Here is a 16,075-nt window from a genome sequence, read left to right as displayed (position 1 = left end):
CCCTGCCCCATCCCCTCCCCTCTTCTCTCTCTACCCCCTCTACTGTAATTCATTTCTCCCCCCTTATATTTTTCCTCCTTTCCCCTCACTTCCTCTTGTATGTAATTTTGTATACCCCTGAGGGTCTCCTTCCATTTACATGAAATTTCCCTTCTCTCTCCCTTTCCCTCCCACCTCTCATCCCTGTTTAATGTTAATCTTCTTCTCATGCTCTTTGTCCCTACTCTGTTCTTAGTTACTCTCCTTATATCAAAGAAGACATTTGGCATTTGTTTTTGAGGGATTGGCTAGCTTCACTTAGCATAATCTGCTCTAATGCCATCCATTTCCCTCCAAATTCTATGATTTTGTTATTTCTTAATGCAGAGTAATACTCCATTGTGTATAAATGCCACATTTTTTTTATCCATTCGTCTATTGAAGGGCATCTAGGTTGGTTCCACAGTCTTGCTATTGTGAATTGTGCTGCTATGAACATGGATGTAGCAGTGTCCCTATAGTGTGCTCTTTTTAGGTCTTTAGGGAATAGACCAAGTAGGGGAATAGCTGGATCAAATGGTGGTTCCATTCCCAGCTTTCCAAGAAATCTCCATACTGCTTTCCAAATTGGCCGCACCAATTTGCAGTCCCACCAGCAATGTACAAGAGTACCCTTTTCCCCACATCCTCGCCAGCACTTGTTGTTGTTTGACTTCCTAATGGCTGCCAATCTTACTGGAGTGAGATGGTATCTTAGGGTGGTTTTGATTTGCATTTCTCTGACTGCTAGAGATGGTGAGCATTTTTTCATATACTTGTTGATTGATTGTATGTCCTCCTCTGAGAAATTTCTGTTCAGGTCCTTGGCCCATTTGTTGATTGGGTTATTTGTTATCTCATTGTCTAATTTTTTGAGTTCTTTGTATATTCTGGATATTAGGGCTCTGTCTGAAGTCTGAGGAGTAAAGATTTGTTCCCAGGACGTAGGCTCCCTATTTACCTCTTTTATTGTTTCTTTTGCTGAGAAAAAAACTTTTTAGTTTGAGTAAGTCCCCTTTGTTGATTCTAGTTATTAACTCTTGTGCTATGGGTATCCTATTGAGGAATTTGGAGCCCAACCCCACAGTATGTAGATCGTAGCCAACTTTTTCTTCTATCAGATGCCGTGTCTCTGATTTGATATCAAGTTCCTTGATCCACTTTGAGTTAACTTTTGTGCATGGTGAGAGAAAGGGATTCAGTTTCATTTTGTTGCATATGGATTTCCAGTTTTCCCAGCACCATTTGTTGAAGATGCTACCCTTCCTCCATTGCATGCTTTTAGCCCCTTTATCAAATATAAGATAGTTGTAGTTTTGTGGATTGGTTTCTGTGTCCTCTATTCTGTACCATTGGTCCACCTGCCTGTTTTGGTACCAGTACCAAATGCATCTCCTGAAGGCAGCATATTGTTGGGTCTTGTTTTGTGATCCATTCTACTAGCCTGTGTCTCTTAATTGGTGAGTTTAAGCCATTAACATTTAGGGTTATTATTGAGATATGGGTTGTTCTTCCAGCCATATTTGTTTATTTATGTTACTAAACATGGTTTGTTTTCCTCTTTGATTATTCCCCCCCCCCTTTACTGTACTACCTCCCACTGTTGGTTTTCATTGATATTTTCCATTTCCTCTTCCTGTAATATTTTGCCGAGGATGTTTTGAAGAGATGGTTTTCTAGCTGCAAATTCTTTTAACTTTTGTTTATCATGGAAGGTTTTAATTTCATCTTCCATCCCGAAGCTTAATTTTGCTGGATACACAATTCTTGGTTGGAACCCATTTTCTTTCAGTGTTTGAAATATGTTATTCCAGGATCTTCTAGCTTTCAGAGTCTGTGTTGAAAGATCAGCTGTTATCCTGATTGGTTTACCCCTAAATGTAATCTGCTTCCTTTGTCTTGTAGCTTTTAAAATTCTCTCCTTATTCTGTATGTTGGGCATCTTCATTATAATGTGTCTAGGTGTGGATCTCATATGATTTTGTACATTCGGCGTCCTGTAGGCTTCTAGGATTTGTGATTCTATCTCATTCTTCAAGTCTGGGAAGTTTTCTCGTATTATTTTGTTGAATAGATTGCTCATTCCTTTGGTTTGGACCTCTATACCTTCCTGTATCCCAATGACTCTTAAGTTTGGTCTCTTTATGTTATCCCATATTTCTTGAATGTTCTGCTCATGGTTTCTTAACAGCTTTGCTGAGCTGTCTATGTTCTTCTCCAGTTGAAATACTTTGTATTCATTGTCTGATGTTCTATCTTCTAAGTGTTCTACTCTGCTGGTAGTATTCTCTATTGAGTTTTTAAGTTGGTTTATTGTTTCCTGCATTTCCAGGATTTCTGTTTGTTTGTTTTTTATAACCTCTATCTCCCTGTATAATTGATCTTTTTTTTTTTTTTTTTTTTTTTTTATAATTGACCTTTTGCTTCTTGGATTTGTTTATGTAATTCATTGTTGAAGTGGTGGAAGTGGTCTTTCATTGTCTGATTTTGCTGTCTAATGTCTTCCTTGAGACTCCAGATCATCTGAAGCATGTATATCCTGAATTCTTTATCTGACATTCCATCTGCTGCAGATATTACCTCTTCTAAAGTTGAGTTGACCTGCATTGCTTGTGTTCCTTTCTTTCCTTGTCTTTTCATACTGATCACGTTTCTTTCTGCTTGGTGAAACTGTTGTGTTATTGATTTTTACCCCTATATATTTATGTTGCTCTTGTATAGTTGCAAAGTCTCCCTCGCAGGCTTTGGCGGTGGTTCTGCCCCTCCTCCAATTGGGGCAATGTGCCTACCACGCCGGCAGGCCGCTGGGCCTGTACTTTCGGTGGGCCTGTTCTTTCGGTGGTCACAGGTCCGCCTACCTTGCCGGCGTGAGCAGCGGTTCTGCACCTCCGGTGGCCGCTAGGCCTGTTCTGTCTGTCGGTTGCAGGTCTGTCTACCTAACAAGCGCTGGTGGCGGCTCTGCCCCTCCCCCAACCGGGGTGATGTGTCTGGCGGGCCACTGGGCCTTTTTGTCAGTGGTCACAGTTCTGCCTACCTTGCAGGCGCGTGGGGTAGCTGTGCCCCTCCGCAGGTTGCTGGGCCTCACCTGCCGGTGGGTCGCAGGTCTGCCTACCTTGCAGGCTCGGGGGTGGCTCTGCCGCTCTGCGGATTGCTGTGCTTGTTCTGCTGGTGGATTGCGGGTCTGCCTACCTTGCAGGCGCCTGGCGGCTCTGCCCCTCCCCCAACCAGGGCGATGTGTCTGGCGGGCCACTGGGCCTGTTTTGTCGGTGGTCACGGTTCCACCTACCTTGCACGCGCGTGGAGCAGCTGTGTCCCTCCGAGAGTTGCTGGGCCTGACCTGCTGGTGGGTGGCAGATGCACCTACCTTGCAGGCGCGGGGGTGGCTCTGCCGCTCCGCGGGTCACTGGGCCTGATCTGCTGGTGAGTCGCAGGCCTGCCTACCTTGCAGGCGCCCCGCGGCTCTGCCCCTCCCCCAACCGGGGCGGGGCGATGTGTCTGGCCGGCCGCTGGGCCTGTTCTGTCGGTGGTCACGGTTCTGCCTAGCTAGCAGGCGCGTGGGGCAGCTGTGCCCCTCCGCAGGTTGTTGGGCCTGACCTGCCGGTGGGTCGCAGGTCTGCCTACCTTGCAGGCTCGGGGAGTGGCCCTAATAACTCATTTTTGAGTGCCTATTCAGTACTAAAGTTGGGAAGGAACTGTGGTGACCTTTAGGAGGAGCAAAATGGAGGCACTAAGTAAGTTCTTAACAAATCTATGTTGAATAACCATTCTTGCCCTCTCCGGGTATCCTAGACAAGTAGGGGAAGGAGGCATGTAAACAAATAATTTAGTGCAATACTGAATGAATAAATCAAGTATTATTTAGGATTGCAACTACTTAGAAGTTAGGGATGATTTGATAGAGAAGATGACGTTTGTTTGATTTCCAGTGAACTTCTCTTCTTTCCTCTCCCCTCCTCTTATTGTGTGTTAGCATCTGCATATCAGAGAGAACATTAGGCCTTTGGTTTTTTGGGGATTAGTTTATTTCATTTAGCCTGATCATTCTCTAGCTCCATCCATTTACCAGCAAATGCTGTAATTCCATTCTTCTTTATGGCTGAGGAATATTCCATTGTGTACATATACCACATTTTCTTATCCATTCATCTGTTGAAGGGCACCTAGCTAGGAACCTAGCTAGGTTCCATAGTTTAGTTTTGGTGAATTGAGCTGCTATAAATATTGATGTGGCTGCGTCACTGTAGTATGCTGATTTTAAGTCCTTTGGTTACATACCGAGGAGTGGGATAACTGGGTCAAATAGTGGTTCCATTCCAAGTTTTCTGAGGAATCTTCTTACTGCCTTCCACATGGTTGCACAGCAGTGTGTGAGTGTACCTTTCCCCCCACATCCTCATCAACATTATTGTTACTTGAATTCTTGATAATTGCCATTCTGACTGGAGTGAGATGGACTTCATTCCCTTTTATGGCTAAATAATATTCCATTGTATTTATGTACCATATTTCTTTATCCATTCATCCTTGATAGGCATTTGTACCTTTAGGCTGTTGTGAACAGACCCACGCTAAATAATATTCCATTGTATTTATGTACCATATTTCTTTATCCATTCATCCTTGATAGGCATTTGTACCTTTAGGCTGTTGTGAACAGACCCACTATAAAGACTTGTGTACAAATAGTTATCAGCAATGCATGAATGTACCTTTTCTCCTACATCCATGTTAATTTTGTTTTTGTTCCCAAAGCAGTGATAGGTTGGCAACGTTAGATGCAAAACCACTCTATAAAACAGATTATTTTGACAGATTGGATGAAATTAATTCAAGAAAAAAAAGGGGTAATATTCCAAGTTTCTTCCTGAGAGAATCTTTTACTTTTTGTGTAAAATGTTACTTTTAAACCAGGGGAAAGATATTTTTCCTTACAGATGATTTCCTTTACCTCTTAACTTTTTCTCACATCTGAGAACTCAGAACTCCACACCACCCTCCCCCATTCCATACCAGATTGGTGTTTACTGTTCTTTTTCCTTTATTTTTTTTCTGTTTTTAAAATTTTCCCCATGTTTACTGTTCTTTTCGTACTTCAGAGCAGTTCAGGGAACCGTCAGACATGGTACACACTAAACCAAAATGGCAGAAGGACTTGGAACAGCAAAATACAGTAATCTAATTTGTCACTATCAATTCACTAGTGATTAAGTACACTGAGAAAATTCTTAATTGCATGACAGCACAGAAAATCACATTACACCAGGGAGACAAGCTTGCGAAGCCAACAGGTTCCTCTAAATTGGAATTCAGAAAGAACTCTCTATTTGCAAAAAGAAACATGGATCAATACTGACACTCACTGAAATGTTTTAATGAGTAAGCTTAAGCATTTGGAAGAAACTACTGGTCTAGCAAGAGCTTCCAGTGTTACTAATGCTAATTAGGTACCTTTCTCTGAAGTTACCCAACCTGTTCTAGTCAACCTATAAACTACTTGGACAATCATAAAAGAAACAAAAAGGAACAAAGTGAAAAAAAAAAAAAAAAAGTGGGAAGAGAAATCCAAAGAGCCAAATCAATTTGGGATTCTGTCACTTTTACACTTGGCCTAGCAATCCGGTTCTTTTTGCACCCCTAGTATAGAGGTTGGTGTGTGTTTTTAACATAACACCATAGGTTCAAACTGATTACAAGGTTGTTTTTTGGTTTTTGGTTTTTTTGCGGGGGGTGTACCAGGGATTGAACTCAGGGGCACTCGACCACTGAGCCACATCCCAGCCCTATTTTGATTTTATTTAGAGACAGGGTCTCACTGAGTTGCTTAGCACCTTGTTTTTGCTGAGGCTGGCTTAGTCTGGCTTTGAACTTGCGATCCTCCTGCCTCAGCCTCCCAAACTGCTGGGATTACAGGCGGGTGCTACCATGCCCAGCAGATTACAAAATATTTAATCAGCAAAGCTGTGTATCACTTGTAGGAGTCAATCCTGTAATAAAAGGTTACCACCCACTGAGACAGTCAGTGGTAAAACAGAATAGTGCAAAGATTTGGAATTCTCGATACCAAACTCAATATATAGCTTAGCTTCAATCTGTGGGATAATTTAGGATCCTATTGAAGATAATTCTTCAAGGACTGAAAAATCACCTTAACTAAATCAAGGCCAAATGCGTCACACGGAGCGGCATTTCCCACATGCTCCTTACTAGGCTTTTCATATCTAGGGGGTTGTGGGACCCCTGAGGTATGGGACCCCACAGACTCCACCAGTTTTCTTGCTGAAGGCTTCCTTACATCCCTTCACATGGCCACGTGCATTACTAATCTCCAAGAAATACAGCAGATAGCTGGCCCTGTGCATCTGGGGGTTCCACATTCTAGATTTCAACCCCCTCTCATGGAACCTACATGGGGGGAGAAAAGACCATCTGTACTAAACACATACAGACATTTTCTTGTCATGATTGCCTAAACATATAGTAGAACAACAGTTTGCAGAGCATTTATGTTGTGTTAGGTATTATAAATCATCTACAGGTGATTTAAAGTATTAGCAAGATGTACTCAAATACTACATCATTTTATATAAAAGACTTGAGCTTCTGAAAATTTTGGTATCTATAGAGGGTCCTAGAACCAGTCCCCATGGACATCAAGGGTGATTATATTTGTATATTCTAGCTCATTTGACTTCAGAAGCTGTGTCTGAGCACCATGTGGTATGTCCAATGTCCCACAGGCCAGACTTTCAGAAATACTTCTGTTCAAGTTATTAACTTTTTGTTTTATTTTTTGTAGTGCAGGGGATCTAACCCGGGCCTCATGCATGTGCTTTACCATTGAACTATACCCCTAATTCTGTTATTTTCAAACACCCCATTTTTTTGTGGGGGGTGTTTGAAAATAACCTCAAACCTCAAAACCTCAATTATTAGTGGAGCACTAGACACTGTAAGAAGGGGACCAGCCCAGGATGGTGGCACAAGCCTATAATCCAAGCAACTTGGGAGGTAGGAGGATTGCAAGTTCAAAGCCAACCTCAGCTATTCAGCAAGACCCTAAGAAACTTAGTGAGACCCTGTCCCCCCCTAAAAAATTAAAAAGGGCTGGGGATGTAGCTCAGAGGTTAAGCACCCTTGAGTTCAATTCCCGGTACCAATAAACAAAGTCATTAAAAAAGAAGAAGAAGAAGAAGAGGAATAAAAAGGAGAAAGAAAAGGTGAAGACCCAGGGAAGGAGCATGTCAGTAGTGGCTGATAAACGGAGGAGTGGGATAATTCAGTTAAATGGTGGTTCCATACCAAGTTTTCCGAGGAATCTCCTGCTGCATTCCATAGTGGTTGCAGCAACTTGCAGTCCCACCAGCAGTGTATGAATTTACCTGTTTCCCCACATCCTCGTCAACACTTATTGTTACTTGTATTCTTGATAATTGCCATTCTGACTGGAGTATGATGGACTTCATTCCCTTTATGGCTAAATAATATTCCATTGTACTTATGTACCATAATTTGTTCATTCATTCATCCTCAATAGGCATTTGAACCTTTAGGCTATTGTGTATAGACCTACTATGAAGATTTGTGTATGAGCATTTTTTTTTTCCCAATTCCTTTGGAGATAGACCCAGGTGGAATTGCTGAGATACAGAAATAAAGTTCTGTTTTGTTTTTTGCTTTTTTAAGAAATTAACTTTTGCCACTACAATTTTGTGACATCCTTAGGCAACTCCAATCATTTATGATTTAGTTAGCTTGAGACATAATTTTTAATAGATATAAAACATACCACCTTCAAGAAGCTCTCTTTTTTTTTGGTACCAGGGATTGAACTCGGGGGCACTTGACCATTGAACCACATCCCCAGCCCTATTTTGTATTTTATTTAGAGACAGGGTCTCACTGAGTTGTTCAGCACCTTGTCATTGCTGAGTATGGGTTTGAATTTGAGATCCTCCCGCCTCAGCCTTCGGAGCCACTGGGATTACAGGTGTGGGCCACCACGCCCAGCTCTTCAAGAAGCTTTGAGAGAATAACTTGCTGAAGCTAGTTTCTTCTTGCTACAGGAAACATATTTGCTTCTCCCATGAGGAACTACTCATTATCAATGAGTCATTCGTTTCTTTATTCTTCTTTATTCTGTTGTCTTCTCCGCAATAAGAGTCTAACAAAGACAGTAAGTAGAGATGTCTTTTGTATTCATGTGAAGGCAGAAAATAAAGGAGAAAAGGTAACACCAGAACTGGGTCAGCTATTCTGAAAAGCTCCAGAAACATCCAAACTCTTTTTTAAAAAGTCAATTAAAGTGCTTCATTTAAGCTCTGTATCTCTGAGAATAGTTAATTATTGATTAATATCATTGAATGCACTGCAACATGAAACACAAGCATATTAATTAAGCAGAAACCCTCAAGCGTAGTTCTCACTTTCCATAAACATTTTCAAAGTCTTCAACTGGGCCTCATTCCAAATCCATTCTTTTAATGGAGGCATTAAAAAGCTCTTGACTCTTATCTAATTATTATACGTGATATTAAGAATTGACTGAGTTTAAATTTCTAAGAAGAATGTGGTCTATACTCAGGAGAAGCATGGGGCTTTTTCATTTAAGTAAAATCTAAATTTTTGTTTAGAAAGTATTATTAACCATAGATAGCAATATAGCAATAGATACATGCAGCAAAAATTTTCTTTTACATTGTAATTTCAACTGAGTTTAAAGTTTTGTAAATACCATGAGTACATAAGCTAAGGACATAAATGTGACGATGGTGATGCAGTGTGTCAGACATGGACAAGTATTAATCTTGAGACGGGTACATCACAATCTAACATGGCCGTGGTAATGACATAGGATTGCTGAGTTGTGTTTCCAGGACCTTCTGGAAGTGACAGTGGAGTTAGCAGCGGGATCTAGACCATATACACATTGTCCTGGAACACGCATTCCTCTCCTAACCCAAACTGGGAAAATTCTGGTTCTTACATTCATAGACATCTCAATGGGCAAAGAGAGAATGTGCCTTTCAGATTCTGAACGTGAGATTCTGCAACTGCAGGCCTCTCAGGGTAAAACGGATCTCTTCCATGCAGCAGCGCTGACGAGGGTCTGCCTTAATTACTGATTGATATATTGAGAGGCAAACCAACTTGGTAATGCACTCATGCAACTATTTTCTCTTTGGGAAATTTAGCCATCACTCTCTTTATCCTCCTCACAGTATATTCTGTGGTGTTTACCAAAAATTCCATAATATTTTATTTTTTATTTTTTGGTGGTGGTAGTACTGGAGATGGAACCCAGGGCCTCATATGTGCAAGGTAATGCTCTACCACTGAATTATATTCACAGCTTTTTGTAAAAATTCTATTTTGAAACAAAGTATGACTAAGTTGCTCAGGCTGGCCTTGAACTTGCAATCCTCTACCCTCAGCCTCCTGAGTAGCTAGGATAACAGGCATGCACTACCATGCCTGGCTTTTGTTCTAAATTTTAATAATATATGTATTTTCATAGTGTGTGTACATGTATATATATATGTATATGTAGTATGTGTGTATATATATTTAAAACAATAGAAGATAAGAATTCATACTCAAGAGTATGACAAATAAAATACAGGATAAAAAATAAATAAAAGCATTTGTTCAGCTTGCTTCCCTACTTCCCACCTGTCCAATTTATTTTCCTTCCCTGTGGTGAGCACAGCTAAGTTCACTGCAAACCTTTTCAAAGTATATAGTTATAAAGATATAAAAGGAGATTATTTTCTAAGCCCTACACAATGAACTATATTGGAACCAATTATCAAGATCACTCTCAAAACAAGAATACAGATTATCTATCAAACATCCTGAGAAATTGCAGCCTAATAGAATTTTAATACATCCCCTCCTCCAGAACATCGCTGATTTCCTATATTATGGCTTCCTGCATGTACCAGACCCCAGCTAGAAGGACCTGTAAATATGAATACCACCATGTCTAATAAAATTTGCTTAGAATGTGATAAAGCATTAATGTAAAATTTTAAATCATAAACCAGAATTAAAGAATAATTCCTTCTCATTACAGAGAGGCAAACTCTAGAAAAGAGGAAAAAAAATCTTAAGAGTTAAAAGGATTTGGGAGTCCGTGTGAAGTCAGGGAGATTTTGACTCTGGTTCAGGTAATCAGCAAATACTTATTATTCTTCTGTGCTGGGGTGAGCACTATGGGCATATAGAAATAGAAGGTGTGGTCTCTGCTTCCAAAGGGTTTGCCATCTACTGAGAAATCAGCTAGGCAGATAGAATGGAATTACATATAAAGAGCTTGCACAAGAACCTGAATTTGGTAAAGGGATGAATCAAAGTCAGCTTCCAGAGATTTGGGTTTTGTTTTTGTTGTTGTTGTTGTTGTTGTTTGTTTGTTTGTTTTTAGTTGTAGTTGGAAACAACATCTTTTATTTTATTTTTATGTGGTGTGAGGATTGAACCCAGTGCCCTGCACATGCTAGGCAAGTGCTCTACCACTGAGCCACAACCCCAGCCCCTGTTCATTTGTTTTTTAACAGAAAGAAGGGACATGACAAAATCAAAATGAGCAATGTCTTCACTCCCTCCTGGCCTTTCATTTTCATTCCATCACTCCTGCCCCCCGGCTCAGACTTACATGACCTTGCCCTCTCGTAATGAACTTGTATAAAGCATCCTGCCATCTCCCCAATCTACCCTCTCCCAAGTCATCCTGAACACATATCCACAAGATTGCTTTTCCACAGGGGCAAGAGGGACTCTCTTTGTTTAAAATTAAAACTGACTCTTCTTTGACCACCAAATAGTCTGAACTTTTTGTGAATAATTCAATGCTCTCATAAACTATGCTAATATCCTTCCAGACTTGTAGCACATTTCCTAAGACAAACCCTGTACTGTATTCAAATTGAGCTATTCACCATTCCCAAAAACCACCTCTGTGCCAGCCTCTTGTGATTCACATTCTCTCCTTGCCAGCGCCACCTCCCATCCCTTACTCAGCACCCTCCCATCTCCATAGCCAGTCAGAAGAGCCAGCCCTGGAGTAGCTGGTTGCAGTCATCCAGGTGTGAGATGACCACACCAGGGAGAGGGTGGGGAGTGTGGGAAGAGAGAGGGCGGACACAGACGAAGCAGCCCCCTCCTGGGGCTTGGTGACTGATTACAAGTGGGGTGGGAAGGAGAGAGCTGAGTAAGAGGCATCTCATTTAGGTTTTAAGCAGCAAATGGTGTTCTTAACAATTGCAGGGCCCATGTCCTCGTAGTTATTGGAAGTTAATGTTTATTTCATACTGCCTGTGTAACCCAGGACCATTTGTAATCAATGATGATGTCTACTCTAGTTTACTAATGAATATTTATATATTTATTTTAAATAATGCATGCCTAATAAAACATTTTACTTTGGGAGCTAGAGGTCTTAAAAAGGTATTGCTAACAGCTAGAGCAGGCACTTGTGGGTGCTCAGATTTTGTTCTCCAGCTCCTCTCTGCTTTGGCTGTGTCTGTTTTCCTCACCTATGTTAGTAGAATCATCTTCCTCCACCTCTCCAGCCACAAGTCTAGACTAGCTAGGAGTGTTAGAAGCTATAATTCAAGTGTTCAGAGGGTAACCCAACCCTCTTAGAACCAGGTACAAATTCTCAGGGAGAAAAGCTAGAATTAGCAGGAAAATCTGATCCTTGTGTCCCCTGATTCCTTCTTCTCCAGAAGAAAAATCCACTAAGAAGGTAAATTATAGTTAGAAGACTATTTGGTAAGCAAACATGGAATCAATCACATGGCCAATTCTTCAGCAAGTCTGTTCTGCTTTCTGCTTTACCATAAAAGAGAATTCCAAATGAGTCCTTTTCTTTCCAGCTTCACTTGTGCGTCCTAGTCCAAGCCACCATCCAAAGTTAGCAAAAATGGACTGGGGATGTAGTTCAGTGATAAAGCACTTGCCTGCCATGTTCAAGACCCTGGAACAGATCCTAGACCACAAGAATGAAGTTATCAAACTTTCGCACAGTAGTTTCTCTGTCTCTAACCTATCCTTCAATTCTCCACTTAGTATATAGAATTACTCTGTTGAAGTGTAACTTGGACCCCATCCCTGCCTAAAACACCCCTATAGCTTTTTTTTGATCTCTTAGAACACAATCCAGACTCCTTGACATAGCTTTTAGGGAACCACGTGACATTGCTCCTGTCAAATCTCTACCTTATTTCAGACCCCCACTCATCTTGTACTGGCCCCTTGACCTCCCTTTGTAGCTCAACCTTGTTAAATTCATGCCCCATGTGGACTTATTTTCCTAGTGGAAGAAAATGCATTGATCTGTGAACACAAGTATATGATTTGTCTGATACAGTTTTCATCGTACATCAACAAATTGGCATTCTGATGTGTACAACCATCTCTTACGAGTCAACTTAGTGTGAATTTACAAATGAGATTGTTTTTCTAAACTCACAGAGCTAAGAGACAGACTCATAAGATTGTCTGTCTATTCCACTAAAATACTACTGCCCCCGACTGACCTATATGTTACTCTTCCTTTACCGTGCTCAATAAATAAACATACACACTACTACAGCTTTACTGTATCTATACAACCATCTATCAGTTCGTCATTATCTTTCCCATAGGATGTATGAAGTGTCCTGGGGGAGGGGTGGCAGTGCCTCTTCTGGAGGAAGGGTTGACAATGGCACTGGCCCTTATTTCTTCACTTACCATGTCTTGAGATTTCTTGTCATTCATCATGCTTGGCTAAATGGATTTATAGACAAGTAACTAATTCTCACAAAATGGAAATATGTAGATTCCTGCAAAGAACTAGAAGAGAGCTCCTACTAAATCTGTAAGCACAAATAAAGAAAAAAGAAAAGGACAGAGCTGACATTTTTCAGACTTCTAGTGCCTCATCACAGTCATTGAGGTGTAAAGATAATGATGTTCTAGTACGATCTGACAGGGTCATCGTAATGTGGAAAATTTTCAGGACTATTTACAATATGAATTTGTACCCAGTATTATTTACAATTAACTTTGACCTACATGTGCATTTTCCTTGAGATTGGCTAATGATTGAATGAAACTATCACAATTAACATGACAGTTAAAATTTTTTTGTTTTTAAATTTCTATTTTGTGATTATTACTAATGCACTTTATATACTAGCATACTAATATTAAAATATAATAATTATGATATAAAACTATTCTATGTGTACTATATTAATGTGCATTAGTATTTTTGTGTGTGTCTGTGAATGCTGAAAAAAATATTTAATGATACAATCAAAAAGACTTTAAGGACCACTAAATTAAGAGATGGCATTTGGAAGAAATCTTCATTATCATGATTATCAAGTGATCAAAAGCTACTCTCCTTATTTCATAATATCCTTTTGTGTGATATAAAGATTGTACTTTAAACTGAGTTATTAATAACCACTCCCATCTAGAGCACCAGGGCTTTACAACTGTGGGAAATCTGGGAGTAGCCCCCAGTGGTGACTCTAGAGATAGACTGCATAGCTCAATCTCTGCTTTAGTCATAACTACAACCTGGGCAAGTTAGTTAATTTACTTTGCCTCAGTTTCATTGGTTATAAAATGAGGATAATATTAGCATAGCATAATTTTGCATAGGGCTATTTTGAGGATTAAATGAGCTGATACAAGAATTTAGATGAGATCGTGCTTTTAATTAGTGCTCAATGCTGGGTGTGGTGCATCCCTGTAATCCCAACAATTGTGGAGGCTGAGGCAGGAGGATCCCAAGTTCAAAGCCAGACTAGGCAATTTAATAAGATCCTGTCTTGAAATAAAAAATAAAAAAGGCTGGAGATGTAGTTCAGTGGTAGAGTATCCCTGAGTTCAATCCCTAGTGCCACACACACAAATGAGAATAATAAAGATTAAAAAATAAGTGCTTGGCTAATGATAATATTAATCTGGCTTTAGTTACGTTTGAGAAAACAAACACAAAAATAAAACTAACCTTGCTACCTCTGCCCCTTGCTGGGTCAACATGAATCAGTACAGTACACTCTACATGGGTTAGATAAATAAATGTTTGAGGTAAGGAAAGATTTTTAGTGTTGAATAAAACATCAATGCTTAACTTCAGATTTATTTATTTTTTTTTGCAAAATAGTATTGAGAAAAATCAACTGCTGTGAAATTAAGCAATTAGCAAGAAGTACAGAGCAAGAAATTAAATCTTTTAAAATAAATAATACATTCTAGATGTTCAAAAGCAATTTTAAAAGCAGGACATTTTACATGACAGTGTTCCAAAAGCAGAGACCTTGATAATTTCTGGTGAAATAGAGCATGATTTGCCAAGAAAAGCAATTTTCTCCCTGAAATAACCAAATACTTGTTTCAAGATTTGCCTTGATATCTGGAGGTAGAAGAAGATATGAATCTTCAGATTTGCAGATTATACAATTATAATGTTATTGCTTATTAAGGGTTCACTATAAGCCATGTGCTTTCAATGTATCACTTATTTTTCATTTCTTTTTAACATGAATATGTTTGGACATAAGAAAAAAATAATATAGTGAACATCCATATACACGTCACTCCATTTAACACTTTAAAAAAAATTTTTTTTTAGTTGTCAGTGGATTATTTATTTATTTATATGTGGTGCTGAGGATCAAATCCAGGGCTTCACACATGCCAAGCAAGCATTTTACCACTGAGCCACAACTCCAGCCCCAATTTAACAGTTTATATTTTTATTTTTATGAATTATTTTAAAATGTTTCATTCTGAATATGTCAGTATGCATGCTTAAAATAGACATTTTTCTACATAAGCATAAGACAACATTATCACACCTAATAACAATTGTCTGGTATCATCCAATACCCAGTTCAAATGGAAATATCTTCCCTTGTCCCCCAAATGTCTTTTCTTTCTGCTTTGTTAAACCAGAATCAACCAAGGACTCACTGTTGTGTTTGCTTAGTTTCTTAAATCTTTTATAAACCATGACAGCTTGTTCTCAGCCTTGCCTTTTTAAATTTTTATTGTTTATGGTACTAGGATTGAACCCAGGGGTGCTCTACCACTGAGCTACATCCTCAGTCACTTTTTACATTTTAATACAGGGTCTCACCAAGTTGCCCAGGCTGGCCTTGAATTTCAGTCCCTCCTGCCTTGGCATCAACTCACTGGGATTACCCCTATCAGCCACCATGACCAAGACTTAAAGAGTCAGTAGGGTGTCCTATCATTTGTTCTTGGTTTTCCTGATTGTTTTGCATTTGGTGTTATTTGATTCTTCTATGCTGGTAGTTCCTGAGACAGAAAGATGGATGTTAAAGGCTTGATTATGCAGAGGTTAAAGATCTTTGGAAATGATATTTCATGGATCATGCTGGAGCTTCATATTGCAACACATCAGAAAAATAATGGTAGGCTGGTCCACTGTTAGTGATCTGATTGATCTGAGATAAGGTAGGAGGGACCAGATTTCTCCACAGTTGGTTGTTTTTCCAGAGATAATTTGGCACCCTGTAAATATCCCACTCCCTATGGTCCTTCACCAAATGGTTTCGTTGATGACCCTAGCATGAATCAGTTATTTCCTAATAACAATTTTCTATCATTCTTTTAACTTAGCAGGTTTCTAGAGAGAACTTCTCCTTCATCAAGTGGCGCTACTTGGTTACCCTGAAAAACAGCTGCTACTGGAAAGGCAGATTAAATGTTTATTTTCTTAAATTACCACTTTTCAGATTAAGAATTGGTTTAATAGTGACTATTACAAATTTCAATAAGGATTGTTCCCTGCCTCCTTAATTTGGCTTACTTTTTCAGGGAAAGTGACTTTTATACATTTAATTTTTAAAATCATTTTACAGTTTGTTGTCGTTATCTTTGATGCTCACTTGTTCTAGTTTTGGACAGTGGGTTGTCCTTTTGAAAGGACTTCTTTTTTTCTTTTCTGCTAAATGTTCCAAGCGTTACTCAATCATTCTCAGCTTCCAAACTGACGCCAGTCATTTCTCCAGGAGCCCCTTTTAACCATGAGTGG

Source organism: Callospermophilus lateralis, chromosome 1 (assembly GCF_048772815.1).
Source record: "Callospermophilus lateralis isolate mCalLat2 chromosome 1, mCalLat2.hap1, whole genome shotgun sequence".
Classification (NCBI taxonomy): domain Eukaryota; kingdom Metazoa; phylum Chordata; class Mammalia; order Rodentia; family Sciuridae; genus Callospermophilus; species Callospermophilus lateralis.
Note: the sequence above shows the minus strand (reverse complement) of the source record.